Source organism: Macaca thibetana, chromosome 20 (assembly GCF_024542745.1).
Source record: "Macaca thibetana thibetana isolate TM-01 chromosome 20, ASM2454274v1, whole genome shotgun sequence".
NCBI classification, from domain to species: Eukaryota; Metazoa; Chordata; class Mammalia; order Primates; family Cercopithecidae; genus Macaca; species Macaca thibetana.
Window position 1 is genome coordinate 46,674,184 of NC_065597.1, and position 17,672 is coordinate 46,691,855.

Here is a 17,672-nt window from a genome sequence, read left to right on the forward strand (position 1 = left end):
ATTGCAATTTATTTAAGTATAGATATTAATGTTTAATAAATGTGTATTCATTTTAAGCAATTGGCTCGTGTCACTATGGAGGCTGAGAATTCCCATTGTCTGCTGCCTTCAAGTCAGAAATGTGGGACACCCAGCAGTGTCACTTGAAGGTTTGAGAACTAGGAGTGCTGAGGGCAACAGAAGATCCCTTCAGGAGTAGCCCCAGGTAAGGGACCCCAAAGAGTGACCTCACTTCCTTGACAATAGACCCCAACAGAACTTGCAACACTGGAAACCAGGCACCCACATTCTACAAACAGTCTCTCCCCAGCTTACTTGGCTGAAGACACTAAAGAGAATTAGATGTTATCCTGCTGATCCCAATTTCCTATAGTTCCGGCACCAGAAAACCCTGAATGATAGGTTTTTCTGAAGCTGCTGACGTTGGGTCAGTCCTCAACACCATCACCTCTGGCCATGTTCAGGAGGTACTCGAAGGTAACACTGGCAGCTGAGAGCAGGCCAATCAATGTCTGGCCACCACCCTAATCCCACCTGGATAGTCACACCCCACCTCCCTATGTGTGTTTGTGCAGGGGGGGTGATGTCATGTGGGTCTGGCCTGTCCTGAGCAGAACCAGGTGTTCGGTTGTCAGAAACCCAGTGACCCATCACGTTCACTCCTCAGATCATGGCTCAAAAGTCTGCAGAGCAGAGACAAGAGATTGGCAAAGAGGTGTTGATGAGGTAATGTGTTCCATTTCCCTAGGTGAAAGGCAGGCGCACCACACTGTGAACAAGGACCAGTGCTGGACTGGAGTGAGTGCAGGAGCAAAACGTTCTCTAAGCTGGGCACGGTGGCTCACACCTATAATCCCAGCACTTTGGGAGGTCAAGGCAGGCAGGTCACCTGAGGTCAGGAGTTTAAGATCAGCCTGGCTAATGTGGTGAAACCCCGTCTCTACTAAAAATACAAAAAAAGTTAGCCGGGCATAGTGGTGGGTGCCTGTAATCCCAGCTACTTGGGAGGCTGAAGCAGGAGAACTGCTTGAACCCGGGAGGCGGAAGTTGCAGTGAGCCAAGACCACGCCATTTCACTCCAGCCTGGGCAACAAGAAAGAAAATTCATCTCAAAAGAAAAAAAAAAAAAGAACAAGATTCTCTAATCCAGAGCCTGGAGGGGGCAGGGAAGGCCTTCTGCTGAGACACTACTGTAAATAGCTTTATTCAATAAACACACACACACACACACATATGGGTGAAAAAATATGTAAACCTTGATATATAGATGTAGATATTCATTCTATTAGTTCTGTTTCTCTGTCTTCTTGAGTATGGCCATCCTAGTGGGTGTCAACTAACACTTCATTGCGGTTTTGATTTGAATTTCCCTAATGAATAAAAATTCTGAGTGTCTTTTCACGTGCTCATTGGTCATTTATGTTTTATTCCTATATCCTCATGTGTTGTTATCACCAATAATTAAAACATTCTCTGGTAAAATATTTTTCTAAGTTAATTTACTTATAAAATTACAAAGGCAAGAAGTGATTTACTCAGTGAATGCTGTTATCTCATTTAATTTTTCATCTCATATGTCATAATATGAGCTGATTCTCTCATTGGCGTGTCCTGTATTTCTGAAATGAACCATTCTCAATCATTTTGTGTACCTGTATATTAATTATACATGCAAATTCATGACTTACGCTTGCTTAGTTTTAAGTTTTGACATAATGTATGTATTAGGTATCTTATTTGACAGAAATCACTTTTTCCTCTAAGTTTTCTAATTAGTGTAAAGTTGTTTGTCTTAGAATGTAGACTTTTTAAAAATCTCTATGAAGTTTTAAATACTGTTTATTTTTTAATATTAAGTATATATTTTCACATTTTTAACACTGCAGTAAGCTCTATTTTATCATTAATTTTATTTGATTATATTCCATGTAATACTTATTCTAAATTTTTCACTTACATTATATTTTATAAAATAAAAATTTAGGCTAAGCTTCTTTTATCTTTTTGAGACAGTGTCTTGTTCTGTCAGCCAGGGTGGAGAGCAGTGGTACAATCTGCCATCAGCTTGGCATGCATGCCTTTGGACTCTACAGGGTTCTTTGGATTGTAGCTGAATTTTCAATGTTTAGTCAGTATGGATCTGATCTCCGCATGATCTTTTTTGTGAATGCTAACATGATTTTGTAACTTTTTTTCCATTCTAAACATTTTTCTTTTCACTGCCAACCCTCTGCCTTATTATTTTATTGGAAATCAAGGACCTGCTTTTATTTGTTAATTTGCCATCATTTATGTATATATTGAAAGGTACAAGACCCACAAGCACAATGATCATTTTTATTTGTTTGAAACTTCAGAAGAATATATATCTTCATGCTTTATGAAGTTGCTTCAATAGGAGCCCATGGGATGCCAGAAATTAGCATTTCTTTGCTGCCACCGGCTGATGATACGGCTGCTATTAGAGAAAGTTTCGCTGTGGCACCAGGTCACATTTTCATAGAAAAAGATGACTTGTAGCTTATTTTAGAAGTAGGAACATTTGGTCTATTCGACTAGACTTGCAATTTAAAAAAAAAAAAAAAAAAAAAAAAAAAGCTTGCATTCATTAAAGAAACAATGAATTTAAGGTAAAATGACAAAACCTGGTCTTTAACATCCTGAAGGATCTGATACATTATTTTCCCTCCAACTCTATCCCAGGCCTGGTGGTAGAACGGCTGCTTTTCCTTCTTACCTTTTAGAAAAGTCTGCGTCTAGATTTTATTCAAAAATAGAAGAAACAACAGTAGAATGATATAAGTAGCAAAAATTTTAAACTCAAAATATTAAGTATAAATTACAAAAACATACAAACAACAGAATATGTGGAATAAATACCAAATTTTATACAATTACTCTGGATTAAAAGGCTGAACGTTCAGGTGAAGGAGCAGAGAATGCTCCTTCAAAACCAAAAGAGAGAAAATCTTCATAAAAATATAAGAAGCATGAACATAGGGTCTACACATCAGAAAAATTATAGGACAGAATTCTTTTTAAATAATCAAAACTAGTCTCATTAAAATAAAGTATAATCATCAAGGACAAAAATAAAATTCTACAACTTGAAAATGGGAAAAAAATGAAGATTAATTCAAAACAGAAAAGGGTGTGAACTATGACTTTCTTCTCACTTTCTTCATTGATCATCACTTAAAGCTTTATTTCATTACTTTTCTTACACTGCTGTGCCCAGTTAATTTCATAAATTTTTTATTAATTGGTTTAAAGTTGCATTATTCCAAATTATTAGAGGCCCACATTTAATGAATAATTTGCCTCTAAACTTCTCCATTGCAACATTAACAAAATGAAAATTATGAAAGCACTTTGCAAAACATTTCATCTGTAACTATCGTTTATGATACATGAAAAATCCTTGAAGGGCAAAGACGGATTCTGAGTCTCACACACACTTTGCAATTGTCTGCCAATTGTGGTGCTTAACCTTCTGCAGGAAGAAATCAACAAATGGCCATTCATTGTATAGAAAGAAGACAATCCACATAAATCGAAGAACTATCTGACCAGCTTAGGAAACTGTGTATTCTCTCCACAGCACGCAGAGCCCAGCCTGGGTATCCTGGGATGGCGGTTCATGAGCACAAACGGGCTGACCGTGGGAAAGCAGGCAGTCATCAGTGCAGAGGTGTTCACTGTTTGGGTGAGGGAGAAAGGACAAGATGGAGGAAGGTGAACAAGAAGGCACAATCCATGTTGCTTCCGGGTTCTTCCTCACCAACTTTCCCGGGCCGGGAAAATGCAGCCCGGGCCTGGGAAGATGCAGATCAACGGGAGCATGCGCCAGGTGACGTCAATCCTAAGAGATTGAAACTTACCTGGCCATGCCTATGGAGACGCCCCTATCACGCCCTTATCCCACCCACTGCCCTCCCCCTTCCAGTACCAATGCATAAAAGTCCGCTGCCGAGCAGGAGCCCGCGTGACTTATTCGGCCTCTCCTACTTGTGGACTGGAAAACCTCAGCGAAACCTGGGATGCAATCCAGGGGGAGAGATGAGGAGTTGTCCTTCCGGTCTACTGTACATGTATGGCTGGGGAAGTACATGAACTAACACGCACAAGAGAGGTCCTGGTTCAGTCCCATCGATACAGTGAGTGAGACCGGAGGTGCGGGCTAACCAGGTATTGTTAGGTGCCTGGTAACAGACTGAAGTGCTTAAGGAAGTAAGCAGGGACTGATTACAAGTAACCCGAAATGGAGAAGCAGGAAAGTTATATCCGGTGCTAATTAGACAAGAAGCATTCCCAGACACGTCTCCTAGTGTGAGGGCACGGGGTCATGCACGACAAAATAGAGGGCCACTTCTAAGCATGGCTTCTACTCCTAATCCCACATAGTAAGGGGGTTTGGCTTTTAGACATAGCCAACAATCTTGAGCTAGTTTAGGCTGGGTGAGATTAATGAGGTGATGTAGCCCACCTAGTATGAACATCAGGCTGGGTTGGAGATGTTGTCATTGCAGTTGGGGTTTAGGAACTAGGAATGGCAGCGGAACAGTTAAATTGACCTTATCTGGGTGTTTTTGGAACATAGGGTCGCCTAGATCAGTTAAAGGCCCAATTGGCTTAGGAGGGCTCCATGAGACCAGGATTTTTTTCTGGATGGTGAACATAGTTCCAACATCAAATCCCAGGATATAAAGCCTTAATTCCCATGACATACTGTAGTACCATTGAGCTGAATTAGGGTTATGAACGGTTATAGTAAGAGGATTGCAATTTTTGTACTACACAGTCTAGGATGGGAAGCACGAGCAATGGAAAGAGTTGAAGATGGGGTTAATCCCCCAGAATAAGTGGCTAAAGTTACACATGTCCAGTCAAGGCAGAAAAACTGGTAAGTATCTCGACAACTAGAGTCAGGGTGATTTCCAGGACAGAGGTAAAAGTCAACATTTTGGAGTCCTTTTTCTGCACCTTTGGAGCTCCCACATCCAGTCTGGTTGACAGAGTATCTAAATCCTGCAGCAAGGTCAACGTTTCCTGCTCCTATGACTGGCAGCTTTCGTTGTTATTCATGGGTATGGGCAGGTTCTGGGAACAAAGCACATAAATCGACTGCAAAAGAGACTTTCTTGGAGGTTCCTGTCTTCCAAGTAGTGTTTGCAAATACATGTCCTGTTGCGAAAGAAGTGAGGAGAAAGGAATAGTAAGGGGCGCGGAGGGCATATCAGGTGGAAACAGACAGGAGAGGTAAATAAAAGGAATTAATCTAATGGCTTTACTTGACTTAAACCCAGTTTTAAGGGGCCTGGCCCAGGCTTGGGAACCCATGTTTCTTGCTGGGCTTTGTTTGTCTTTTTGATGCGGGAGTGATGAATCGAAGCAGGAATGCCATCCACCTTCAGAGCCGTCAGCGTGGTGAGGATGACAGTATGAGGTCCTTTCCAAGGAGGAGTGAGTCCTTCTTTCCGGAACTTTTTAACAAACACCAGGTCACCCATCTGGAATGAGTGGCAAGGCCCCATGTGGTCAGGAACTGGATTGGGATGAGTTCGCCGGACGAGTGGCTGGATGATATCTCGCACCTGTTGGAGAGACTGTAGGTACTGTAATAAATTAGCTTGTGATATTTCTTCTAAATGAGTATTCCTTAGCTTAGGCAAGATAGGTGGTGCCCTCCCATACATGATTTCAAAAGGTGAAAAACCCTTCCGGTAAGGAGTGTATCTCACTCTAAGGAGGCTAAAGGAAAGAGTCTTACCCAATTCTCACCAGTTTCTAAGATTAATTTTGTAAGAGTACTTTTTAGGGTGTGGTTCATGCATTCTACCTGCCCAGAACTCTGGAGTCGATAAGCACAATGGAACTTCCATTGAATGTTTAATGCTTTACTGACCGACTGAGCTATGGTCGAGGTGAAGACTGGACCATTATCAGACCCTATGGCAGCAGGCAGCCCATGTCGAGGGATGATTTCATTGAGTAAAAACCTAACTACCATGGTGGCAGTCTTGTTTTTGGTTGCAAATGCCTCAGTCCATCCGGAGAAAGTGTCTACTAGTACCAGAAGGTATTTGTACCCAGCCCAGTGTGGTTTTATTTCTGTAAAGTCAATTTCCCACCTTTCTCCTGGTGAGTTTCCTCAGAGGCGGTGGCCTGAGCTGGGTTTAGGACGTTGCTTGGCGTTTACCTGAGTGCAAGCCGTACACCAGAGGGCTGCTTGATCGCTAAGTTCTGAAGGTGGGTGATCTTAAAACGGTTCCTGAGGAGCTGGGCCAGTTTTGCTCCTCCCAAATGGGTGGTAGAATGCAGTAGACTGATTAAAGTTTCCCCGAGAGCTTGAGTATGAAGATTCTGGAGTAAGGAAGAATCCACCAACCTTTTTGATTTTTATTGGCCTGAGATCTGAAGCCAGTTTCTCCTACTCTGCCGAGTATACGGGACGATTGAGTAAATCAGGTTGTGGAAAGGAGACTGCTGGCAGTAAGTTTACAGGCAATGGCCATGTCTTCTCTTTGATGTCCTTTGCAGTGGATTACAGCCACCTGCTGAGGGAGCCAGGGCTAGAATTTCTTCTTTGTTTTTGATAGTCTTTCCTGCTGAGATGAGTAGCCCGCGTGCTTGATAGGTGGCTCCATGCATATACACAGTAGCAAATGCATATCTACTGTCAGTGTAAATGATTTTCTTTGTTTTTTGTTTGTTTGTTTGTTTGTTTGTTTGAGATGGAGTCTCGCTCTGTCGCCTAGGCTGGAGTGCAGTGATGCGATCTCAGCTCACTGCAAGCTCTGCCTCCCGGGTTCATGCCATTCTCCTGCCTCAGCCTCCTGAGTAGCTGGGCCTACAGGCACCTGCCACCAGGCCTGGCTAATTTTTTGTATTTTTAGTAGAGACGGGGTTTCACCGTGTCAGCCAGGATGGTCTCTGATCCGCCTGCCTCAGCCTCCTCAATTGCTGGGATTACAGGCATGAGCCACTGCGCCCAGCTGTCAGTGTAGATGTTAATACATTCATACTTACCCCATCAGAGAGCCTGTGTGAGGGCAACCAACTCAGCTCTCTGTGGTGAGGTGCCAGCTGGCAGAGCTTGGGCCTAAAGAATATCTGTCTCCATAGTAACGGCTGTACCAGCCTTTCGTACTCCCTGTTCGAGGAAGCTGCTACCATCTGTAAACACGGTGGCATCTGCCTTTTTAGGGGCACATCTTGGAGATCGGGTCAGCCAGTTTCCATAGTTTCTAACAATTCCTGGCAATCATGGATGGGTGTAGGGAAGTCTGGATCAGGCAGTAAAGTAGCTGGATTTAAACACCTTGTGGGAGAGAAAGTCACACGAGGCTAATCTAACAGTAAACTCTGATACTCTAGGATGTGAGCATTCAACATCCATTTGCCAGAAGCACTTCGTAGCAGAGTCTTTATGGCAAGAGGAGCCGTAGGGTTAAATTCTGGCCTAAGGTCAACTTATCAGCCTCCTGGACTAGGCTTGCTGTTGCTGCTACAGCTCACAGACAACTTGGCCATCCAGAGGCCACAGGGTCCAGTCTCTTAGACAAATAGGCTACTGGGCGTCCCCAGGGTCCTAAAGTCTGAGTGAGCACCCGTTAGCAACTCCCTGGCTTTCACGACAAAATGGTGAAATGGTTTTGAATATTAGGGAGGGCTAGAGTGGGGGCCTCGGTTAATGCCTTTTTCAGGTTTTGAAAAGCCTGTTCTTCTGTGTCAGTCTGAATTAGTGGGCCATTCCCTCCTGTAGCGGTGTCCAGGGGCTTGGCAATCTCCACGAACCGTGATGTCCATAGACAACAGTATCCCACAGGCCCCGGGAATTCACGTACCTGTCTCTTGGTGGTGGGAGTGGGGATTTGTAAGATGGCTTCTTTCCAGGCACTGGTGAGTGCCCTTTTTCTTTGGTTTATCTCATATTCCAGGTAGGACACTCTGGGAAGATAAAGCTGGGCCTTCTTGGCCGAGACTAGATACCTGAGCTGCTGAAGATGGTAAAGCAGGTCCCTAGTATGTTGCAGGCAGCTGTCAGTAGTTTCAGTAGCTAATAAAAGATCATCAACGTACTGAAGAAGAGGACAGTTAGGGTGACTGCCTCGGAATGGCACGAGATCCTGCTGGAGGGCTTCCCCAAAAAGAGTGGGGGAATTTTTAAAACCTTGAGGCAACTGAGTCCAGGTTAACTGGGTGGTGTCTCCTGAGCCAGGATCTGTCTATTTAAAAGCAAAGATTGGTTGGCTTCTCAGGATGAGAGGAATAGCAAAAAAGGCATCCTTTAGGTCAAGGACAGTGTATACTGTATGCTCTGGTGGGAGCAGGCTGAGTAGATAGAGTATAAGGATTAGGGACAGTCAGATGGAGGGTAACGGTCCATTTGTTAACTACCCTTAAGTCCTGTACCAGCGGGCAATCATTTGTTTTGGGTTTCTGTACCAGCAAAAATGGAGTATTCCAAGCAGACTGACATGGTGTGAGTATGCCAGCTTGTAACAGTCGCTGAATATGGGGATGGATCCCCCATCTAGCCCGCTGACTCATAGGATATTGCTTTATCTGGACTGGCAAGGTGGTGGCCAGGAGTTCTACAACCACTGGTGGATGGTGCTTAGCCAGTCCTGGGGGGTTTGACTAAGCCCAGACTCAGGGAAAGAGTGTCTATAAGTCCAATAGGAGAGGATTAGTGTTATTCCCCAGTGGTTGTGATGGTGAAACTAAAAGACATTCCTCTGACAGAGGGGTAGTTAGCAGGAGTTGGGCAGTGGGGGACGTGGTGTCTCCCAGTTTGAGGTGAGCCTGCTGGGCTGAGAAGGAGATAGAGGCCTGTAACTTATGGAGTAGGTCTCATCAGAGGAGGGGAAAAGGGCACTCTGGGACCACAAGAAATCAGTGAGTTACTCTTTTCTGTCCCAAACTCACTTCTCGTGAGTGTGTGACGGGATATTCTTGAATAGCTCCAGTAGCCCCTTGTACGGCCATTGTTTTATTAGAGATACTGCCCAAGGGTGTCTGCAGTATGGAGTGCTCTGCCCCCGTATCTATTAGGAAGTATACAGGCTGGCCCCCCACTGTAGCGGTCACCATGGGCTCCCGGGAGCCAAGAAAGAGGGAGCCCTGGTCCCGTCACTCATCTGACTCTTCCGTTGTGGGGAGGGTGAGGACTTTTTTCTTTTCTGGTTTTTCTTCTAGTAGTAATGGGCATTCTTTTTTCCAGTGTCCAGTCTGCTTACAATAAGTGCATTGGTTTTCTCCAGGGGAGCCCATTCACCTGTCTTGCCTTTCTGGCGGGGACCCGGGGTTCCCTGGCCATTTTTCTGTGATAGGGGCCTTCCCTTCTTGGCTTCCTGGATGACCGCCACCAAGATTTCTGCTTGTCTTTTGGGTGCTTTATCAGCGGCCTTTTTAGTTGCCTGAGCTGCCTGTTTTTGTTGTTCAAACTCTCGATTGTCAAAAACTTTTTGAGCTATCTCTAAAAGCTGACTGATATTCATCCCAGCAAATCTGTCCGGTTTTTGGAGCTTTCTTTTAATATCCGGGGCTGCCTGAACCACAAATGCCAAATTAAGAGCATGGCTATTTTCAGGAGCTGCCAGGTCAAAAGGGGTGTAAGTCTGATAGGTCTCCTGGAGGTGTTCTAAAAACACTCCCAGTGACTCATCAGGCCCCTGAACAACTTCAGTCATCTTAGACAAGTTTATGGGTTTCCAAGCGGCTCCCTTGATAACCGCCAGGAGATACCAGTGAAAATCGTCTAAAGCTCTCTTCCCACCTGAGGAGTTCAGGTCCCAGTTGGCTGGGTAGAGGGAAAGACCTCCTCAAGAAGGTCTCTAGCTTCTTCTTCCGGCCTATTGTCTGATGTGAGGAAATGCTTTCCGGCCTCTCTTTGGATATGTTCCCTCTCTTCAGAGGTGAAAAGGGTCAAAGGAAGCTGTTGACAGTCATCCCAGGTGGGCTGATGAGTCCAGAGCACAGACTGCACCAGTGAGGTCAACACCTGGGGCTTTTCAGAAAAGGGGGGATTATGAACTTTCCAGTTATACAGGTCAGAAGTAGAGAAATGGATGTAAACCAAGAATGGAGCTGAGCGCTCATCACCCAGAGGGACTTGTACCTCTCTCAGTGGCAGAAGAGGGGCTACCTTCTCCTGCCATGGCCACAATTGAGAGGCAATAGGTGGAGAGCCCACAGGGGACATAGTTGAGGAGATAAGGGAAGATTCTAAGGGAACAGGAGGGTTACAAGGCTGCAGCGCTGGGTGAGGAAGACTCTCCTCTTCTTCACAAGGAGGCAATACAGGAGGAGCTGAGGGTCGAGGTGAAAGTGTGGTCTGGCTCGAAAGGACCTTGGAGGTTGAAATATGAATGGCGCATGAGTGGAGCCATGGAGGAGGGCTCCTGACCAAACTCAGCCACTTATCAATGTATGGAAACTGATCAGGGTGACCGGGAGTTCCAGGAATGACCCGCCACACAGCCTGAACAGTTGTGGGATTAAGTGACCCTTCTGGGGGCCATCCGTTTCCAAACTGTGGCCTTTCTACTTCACAGAGTGTCCAGAGTTTTCCTTTCTTAAGGCGGACTCCATAATCCTCTGAGAAGCCTAGAGAGAAATTCTGCAACATACATTGGAGAGGGTTCCAATCCCTACAGGGCCGGGAAGAGGAGTTTCCTATCTTGGAGGCAATTTAACTAGGTTTTGAGCAGATATTAAACCCAGCACAGACAGAGAAATTCACTACCTGGAGGGCTGCAGTATCGGAAGAACAGAAAGAACATAACCAGAAGGAGTAGGAAAACAACTATAGCCAGCACTTCCTGCCACATGTGGGTTGTTTTCTGTAGCTTTAAGGTTTAGAGGCCGGGCGCGGTGGGTTGTTTTCACTGATCGAGACCATTTAAGTGGTTTAGTCCCAGCTACTCGGGAGGCTGAGGAATGGCGTGAAACCCGGGAGGCGGGCTTGCACTGATCTGAGATCTGGCCACTGCGTTCCAGCCTGGGCAAGAGAGGCTCCTTCAAAAAAAAAAAAAAAAAAAGGTTTAGGGAGGGGGACTAGGGGCTGGCCTGAGGGCTCCTTGGCCAGACGGACCTAGACGACCTCCCTCTTTCCCTTGACCTGTAGCCTAAATACTTTTGGTGTCTCCACGACGCAAAGGCAAAGAGTTCAAACTCAGCCTTTTCTTTGAAGGGTTTGAGGTGGGAGAGTAGAGCCAAGTCTTGGAGATGCTGGACTTGCCGTGACACAGTAAAACGAGATGTATGGGGTAAAGGGTGAAGATGAGGAGGAAAGGGGCCACTTGGATCTTCCTTAAGGTAGGAGAGTAGCCACAGGGAAATACAATAAGAGTCCAGATGGAGTAAAGCAGTTCGGGCGTAGGCTTCTTTGCACAGTGCCCTATTTAAGGGCACGGGAAAAGTTACAGGATGACAGAAGAGATGAGCAAGGAGGTCAGCAGGATGGCTATTTTGAATCCACCACTGGTCTAATCTGGAGGTAGTGCAGTCACTCAGACGTGGGGTGTGACAATCTAAACTCCAGCAACCTTTATGGTACCAGAAATCCCAAATGGGCGAATGTTCCCCACACTCATTCCCGTAACAATACCTGATTTGTTTCTGATAGAAAAGGCAGGACTGGGATGGCCAAACGACTGATGAGAAATTTTACCTCTTGTGATAAAAAAAAAATCAGCATTAAGGACCCTGAAGAAGTCCTTGCCCAGAGGTCTTGGGCAGTATCGACAACCTGACATATGAAACTTTGACAAACACTAAACAGGACAATAGACACCAAACAGGACGATAAACATAAAACAAGCAATAGACAGAAATCAGGCAATGGACCCTAGGGTATATGAACAATTATGGCAGTTTTTATAGACAAGGGGAGGGGGTCCCGTGATGGGATCAGTCAGATGCCCGCCTGGCCACTCCCTCTGGGGGGACTTAGGCTCCTCTTAGCATAGGCAGGCCGGTATAAACCCTGGCTTGGATCGAGCTATGTCTGATGCTGCCTTTAAGCCTTATGAGGTCGTCAGGGAACCGCAGGTGAGGGCCCACTCAAACTCCATAGCTTTCGCCATGGAGCTACAAAATGGAGATTCAAGGGCATGCCCTTGAATGCCTCATTCATATGCACTTTCACACAGAGTTTATCACAATTTTTTTATTCCCGTTCTGAACAGAAGTCTCTGGGGGACCTGAACAAGAGAAGCAGAGATAGAGAAAGGGGGAGGAGGGGAAAGAGAGAGAGAGAGAAAAAGAAAGAAAGAGAGGGAGGGAGGGAGAAACTAGTCTTAATGGAGAGGCTGGTCTGCCAGAAACCAAGCCTCTGTCCTCCAGCGTCCTGGCCTATGGACAGAGTCAGAGAGAGACGTCCTCATCAGGAACGGTTCCCTCTCACCAAACCAGAACCAAAGTCGCCTAACAGAAAACTAAGGCTCTGTCCTCCAGCGTCCTGGACTGCGGGCAGAGTCAAAGAAAGAGGCACCCTCATCAGGGCCGCTTCTCTCTCATCAAACCAAAGCCAGATCTGACTTACCTCCTCAGGGCCAGAAGCTGAGGACTCCAAGGTTGAATTTTGTGGGCACACACCAGTAGTCGATCCGCGCTCCTCCAGAAGACTGTCGCCTTTTGGGCACCTGGAACTTTTTCAGGTGTTGCCTCCCCTGTAAGCTGGCTGTCTATCCGGGGGAGCCCGGAGCAAGCCCGGCCCTCACCCAGTGGCAAGTTATCTCGCTGGGGCCTCCAAATGTTGTACCCAAGTGAGTTAGGGCAAAACGCCACACTTTAAGGCAAATTCAGGAGTCCTTCATTAGCCTGCGAGCGAGAGATGGCTAGCGCTCGAAGTTCTTTCGACCCCGAAGAAGGGGCTAGATTTTCTTTTATACTTTGGTTTAAAGTGGGGAGGGGGATTCTAGCTGCAGCAACTTTAAAGAAGAGAAACAGACAAATAAGAAAAAAAAAGTTAAAAAGACAAATGGTTACAGGAAAACAAACAGTTCCAGGTGCAGGGGCTTTAAATTCATCATAAGGTGATAGGTGAGGGGGCTCTGAGCATTATCTACCAGACAAATGCGGGGGCTTTATGGTACCATCTCTGAGTACATTGCTGGGAACTGTGGACACCAGTTTGCCTCAGCACCTTATCAGTTAATTGGACTCTTTGATAGGCTGAGACTCAGCTTACACAAGTTAGCTCCTTGAGGAAGGGGGTGGGTAAGGAGTCCTCGATGTCTTGCAAATGAAGGAGCCAAATGGAGTCCATCCATTTTTCTCATCTAGGGGAGAGTCTATTCATATTAAAACAAGGTTAGGTAGCTAAGGGAGAGTCTATCCATGTTCAAACAAAGTTAGGTATTACAGTAGGTTAAAGCCCTCTGTTTAATACTTTTGAGAAGAATAAGATAATTTAGTCAGCTACATCTTATACATTATCACAGGCATGAAGGAACTGTAGAAATGCTTCCACTTATCCTGGAAATCTCTGACTCTTGTGGAAATGATAGAACAACTAGCAGATGAATTTCCAAATTATTCTAGTAAACTTTTAAAAAATGCATTATTCCCATTTAACAGGTAAGGAGATCTTAGACAAGAAAGATCAACATAAACAGATTTTTGGGGCCAGACACTGGCTCAGGCCTGTAATCCCAAACTTTGGGAGGCTGAGGCTGGTGGATCACCTGAGATCAGGACTTTGAGACAATCTTGGCCAACATGGCGAAACCCCATCTCTACTAAAAACAAAAAACAAAAAATTAGCCAGGCATGGTGGCGTGCACCTGTAATCCCAGCTATTCAGGAGGCTGAGGCGGAAGAATCGCTCGAACTCGGGAGGCAGAGGTTGCAGTAAGCTGAGATTGCCATTTGACTCCAGCCTGGGTAACAGTGCAAAACTCCATCTCAAACTAAAAAAGAAAAATAAAATGAAAAACATTTAAAAACAGATTTGCATCAAAAACCAACAATGACAAGCACGAGGATTTTGTTAAGTTAAATGAGCCGCCCATAGTTGGGGACTGGCTCATGTTCTTAGAACTTTGCTCCCTCTTCACAATTTAGCTCATGACCCGGCAATTATTCCCTTCCCCACACGGCCTTGGCACTGGTCAGTTTCTGGCCCAGTGGAGTCCCCTTTCCACACTAGAGCATTTCCCCCACTTCCTGATACACTTCCTCCCCTGGCAGGCGCTCTCTCATAGATCAACATGTAACACACCCACCAGGCGCCTCCCTGCTGCAGGGCTGTGGAACTCAGTGACTGTCAGGATGGCCAGTGAGGGTGTGGAGGGAGGCGGCCAGGTCAGAGATATGGTCTTGGGATCCTGTGACCTCACCTCCCCACAGAACTGCAATTGTACGTTACCTGTGGCAATAATGACAGTATACACTTGGGGAACTGAAAATATTTCTGAAAAACTTTGTCCCAGTTACAATTACCTGTTTTTGGTAATTGACAACTTCCCTGCAGCACCTCCAGAGAGATGACAGTGCCTGGAGAGGCTCTGCTTTTCCATGATCCTTTGAGGCAGACAGGGGCTGTCCTGGAGGGAGCAGAAAATGCGGAGTCTGAGACAGAAGGGGATGACAATGAAGCACGGTGGGTGCTGGATTCTGTGCCTCCTGGGATGTGTTTTTGCTGAAACTCTAATTTTCTGTTACTCCCCAAATTCTTTAAATGAGCAATCATTGAATTATAAACAGAGAAATGGGATCACACAAGTAACCTAAGAAGGATTTGTCAACAGATTACAGTGCCAGGAAGAATGTGAGGTTCAACATTGACAAAATAGAGACATCTGTGTAATTCAACACAAGTTGATACGCACATGTAGATTGCATATATACGTAAGTGTGTTTGTGTGTGTGTGTGTGTTTGGAATATATGTTTTATCAAAATGTAACTCAATAGAGATAGACTCTAAACTGAACAATATTCATAGAAGAAACAAATACATTCAATAAGGAATTTCCTCTCGCACAAGCACCAAGTTTATGTAGTTGAGAGGGAAATTCTACTGATAAAGTAATCAATAAACCAATGCTACTTAAACTACTTGAGAGTTATAGAGAGGGCAGTCTTTCCTGAAATCGTTTTTAGGAAGGGTATATAAAGGTGATACCAGAACCTTGCCTAGATTTAGCCATATAGAATACTATAGACAAGGCCCGGCGCGCAGTGGCTCACACTTGTAATCTCAGCACTTTAGGAGGCCGAGGCGGGCGGATCACGAGGTCAGGAAATAGAGACCATCCTGGCTAACACGGTGAAACCCCTTATCTACTAAAAATATAAAAAATTATCCAGTTGTGGTGGTTGGTGCCTGTAGTCCCAGCTATTCGGGAGGCTGAGGCAGGAGAATGGCTTGAACCCAGGAGGCAGAACTTGCAGTGAGCTGAGATTGCACCACTGCATGCCAGCCTGGGTGACAGAGTGAGACACCGTCTCAAAGAAAAAAAAAAAGGAATACTCTAGACAAACAAAACATATACATTTAAGAGTAAAAATATTAAATATTAGAAACCATTGCATCAGTATATTAATGCATATTCAATCTCTGTTTATGTTTTAAAGGGAAGTATGACTCAATATTAAGAAATTCATTGATGAAATTAATTGCATTAATAGAATGAATGAGAATGTCATGTGACTATGTTCATCAATGCAAAAAAATTGGCAGAAAATTATGTTTAATAAATTTGTAAGAAATTGGTGTAAAATATTTCTGAAAAACATGAAAATAGATACATACAAATGAAATATAATGACACCAAATGTTTGGGTAAGAAAATTCAATAACATTGAGAAGTCAATAATCTTTGAAAAAATGTGTATGTTGAGTTTGACCCAAATACAATACCATGGGCTTGTGTTCTGAAGATCTTAAAAATGTATTGCTATGAAAAATAAACAAAAAACTCCAGGGACAATTTGAAATTTAAAAAAAAAAAAAGGCCAGGCACGATGGCTCACACCTGTAATCCCAACCCTTTGGGAGGCTGAGGTGGGCGGATCATCTGAGGTCAGGAGTTCAAGACCAGCCTGTCCAACATGGTGAAACCCCATCTCTACTAAAAATAAAAAATTAGCCAGGTATGGTGGCACATGCCTGTAGTCCCAGCTACTTGGGAGGCTGAGGCAGGAGAATCGCTTGAACCCCAGAGGCAGAGGTTGCAGTGAGCCAAGATCATACTACTGCACTCCAGCCTGGGCGACAGAGAGAAACTCTGTCTCAAAAAAAAAGAAAAAAAGGAAAAAAAAGAGTGAATTCACTCTGTTATAAATTATTAAAATAGTGTACTGTCGATTCATGAATAGAAATAGAAGTGAGTGGAATAGAAAATTAAAGACAGAATGAAATATATGAAAATGTCGCTGATAATAAGACAGCAGTGACAAAAGTAGAAATGTGGACTTGGGGCGTTTGAGCCTTTGTCTCCTCATGTGTTTTGTTGCCCAAACAGAGATGGTGTTTCCACAAGTGGAGGGAGGATATTCAACCTTTGAACAGAGTAGCTTTGGCTATTGTCTGATGAATAACATTTTTACTGGCTCACTACACATTGTAACCTGTCCTAAGAGCCCACAGTATGTTTGCTGGTGAGCTGAGAAGTGGCCGCCTTCAGTAACACTTTATTGCCTACATCTGACCCACTTTCTCTGGGTCCCTTAAAAACAGTCACATCCTGTTTCAGTAATTCCTTCAGCTGGTGATGTGTGTGGCCTGAGACTATCTGAGGACCCCTCCTATCCAGGCCCACAGGGGATAACAGTCTGTGAACAGTCCAGGGAAAGACCCAATGCTTGGAGATGCTGGAACAGGCTACCCCAACGTGTGTTACTCTTCACCTATACTCCAAATTGGCACAAGCAGAAGGTGCCACAGTCCATTAGAAGGGGGAAAAAAACAGATTTGGAAAGAATAAACATCCTTGGTTATGAGACACAAAGATCATCTTCAGAAAATATGCTAAAATGAAATGAATAGATGTTCTATGCCTTGAGTGAAACTTTATTTGTGAGAAATTTTCTCCAAATAATGAAGACATTTATGGTACACAGCAAAAGGCAGAACCAGAAGAAAGGCTGAGGATGATCAGAAGTACCAGCATCCTTGGAATGTGCTGCCAGTTGTCAGCTAGGTAGCTAATATATGTAATTAAAACTGCTAGATATAAGAAAAACAATTCTGTATATAGAGTGTGTAAAAAGCAATGTTTTGGGTGAATATAGTTGTAAAGGCATGAAATGTGTGTTTTTAGAGAAAAAGCAATTTTGTCTAGTTTAAATGTTACTTAAAGATTGTTTCAAATTGAAGAAATAAAAAAAGATAAAACAGTGAATATGAAAAGTTGTAAAGAAAAAGAGAATGCCCGGGCACGGTAGTTCATGCCTGTAATCCCAGCACTTTGGGAGGCCAAGGCGGGTGGATCACCTGAGGTCAAGAGTTGGAGACCAGCCTGACCAACATGGTGAAACCCCATATCTACTAAAAATACAAAATTAGCCAGGGGTGGTGGTGCATGCCTGTAATCCCAGCTACTGGGGAGGCTGAGGCAGGACAATCGCTTGAACCCAGGAGGCAGAGCTTGCAGTGAGCCAAGATCTTGCCATTGCACTCCAGCCTGAGCGACAAGAGCAAAACTCCATCTCAAAAAAG

The 17,672-nt window shown here is 44.5% G+C and overlaps 1 protein-coding gene across 1 annotated transcript in view; it reads left to right on the forward strand.

Moving 5' to 3' along the window:
- Nucleotides 1–577: 577 nt before the first annotated feature.
- Nucleotides 578–17,672, forward strand: part of VKORC1 (vitamin K epoxide reductase complex subunit 1) — a 502,856-nt gene continuing 485,761 nt past the window's right edge. Inside the window, exon 1 of the mRNA XM_050773580.1 lies at nt 578–581. The gene's annotated coding sequence lies outside the window, so the exon portion shown is untranslated. The remainder of the gene's footprint in view (nt 582–17,672) is intronic.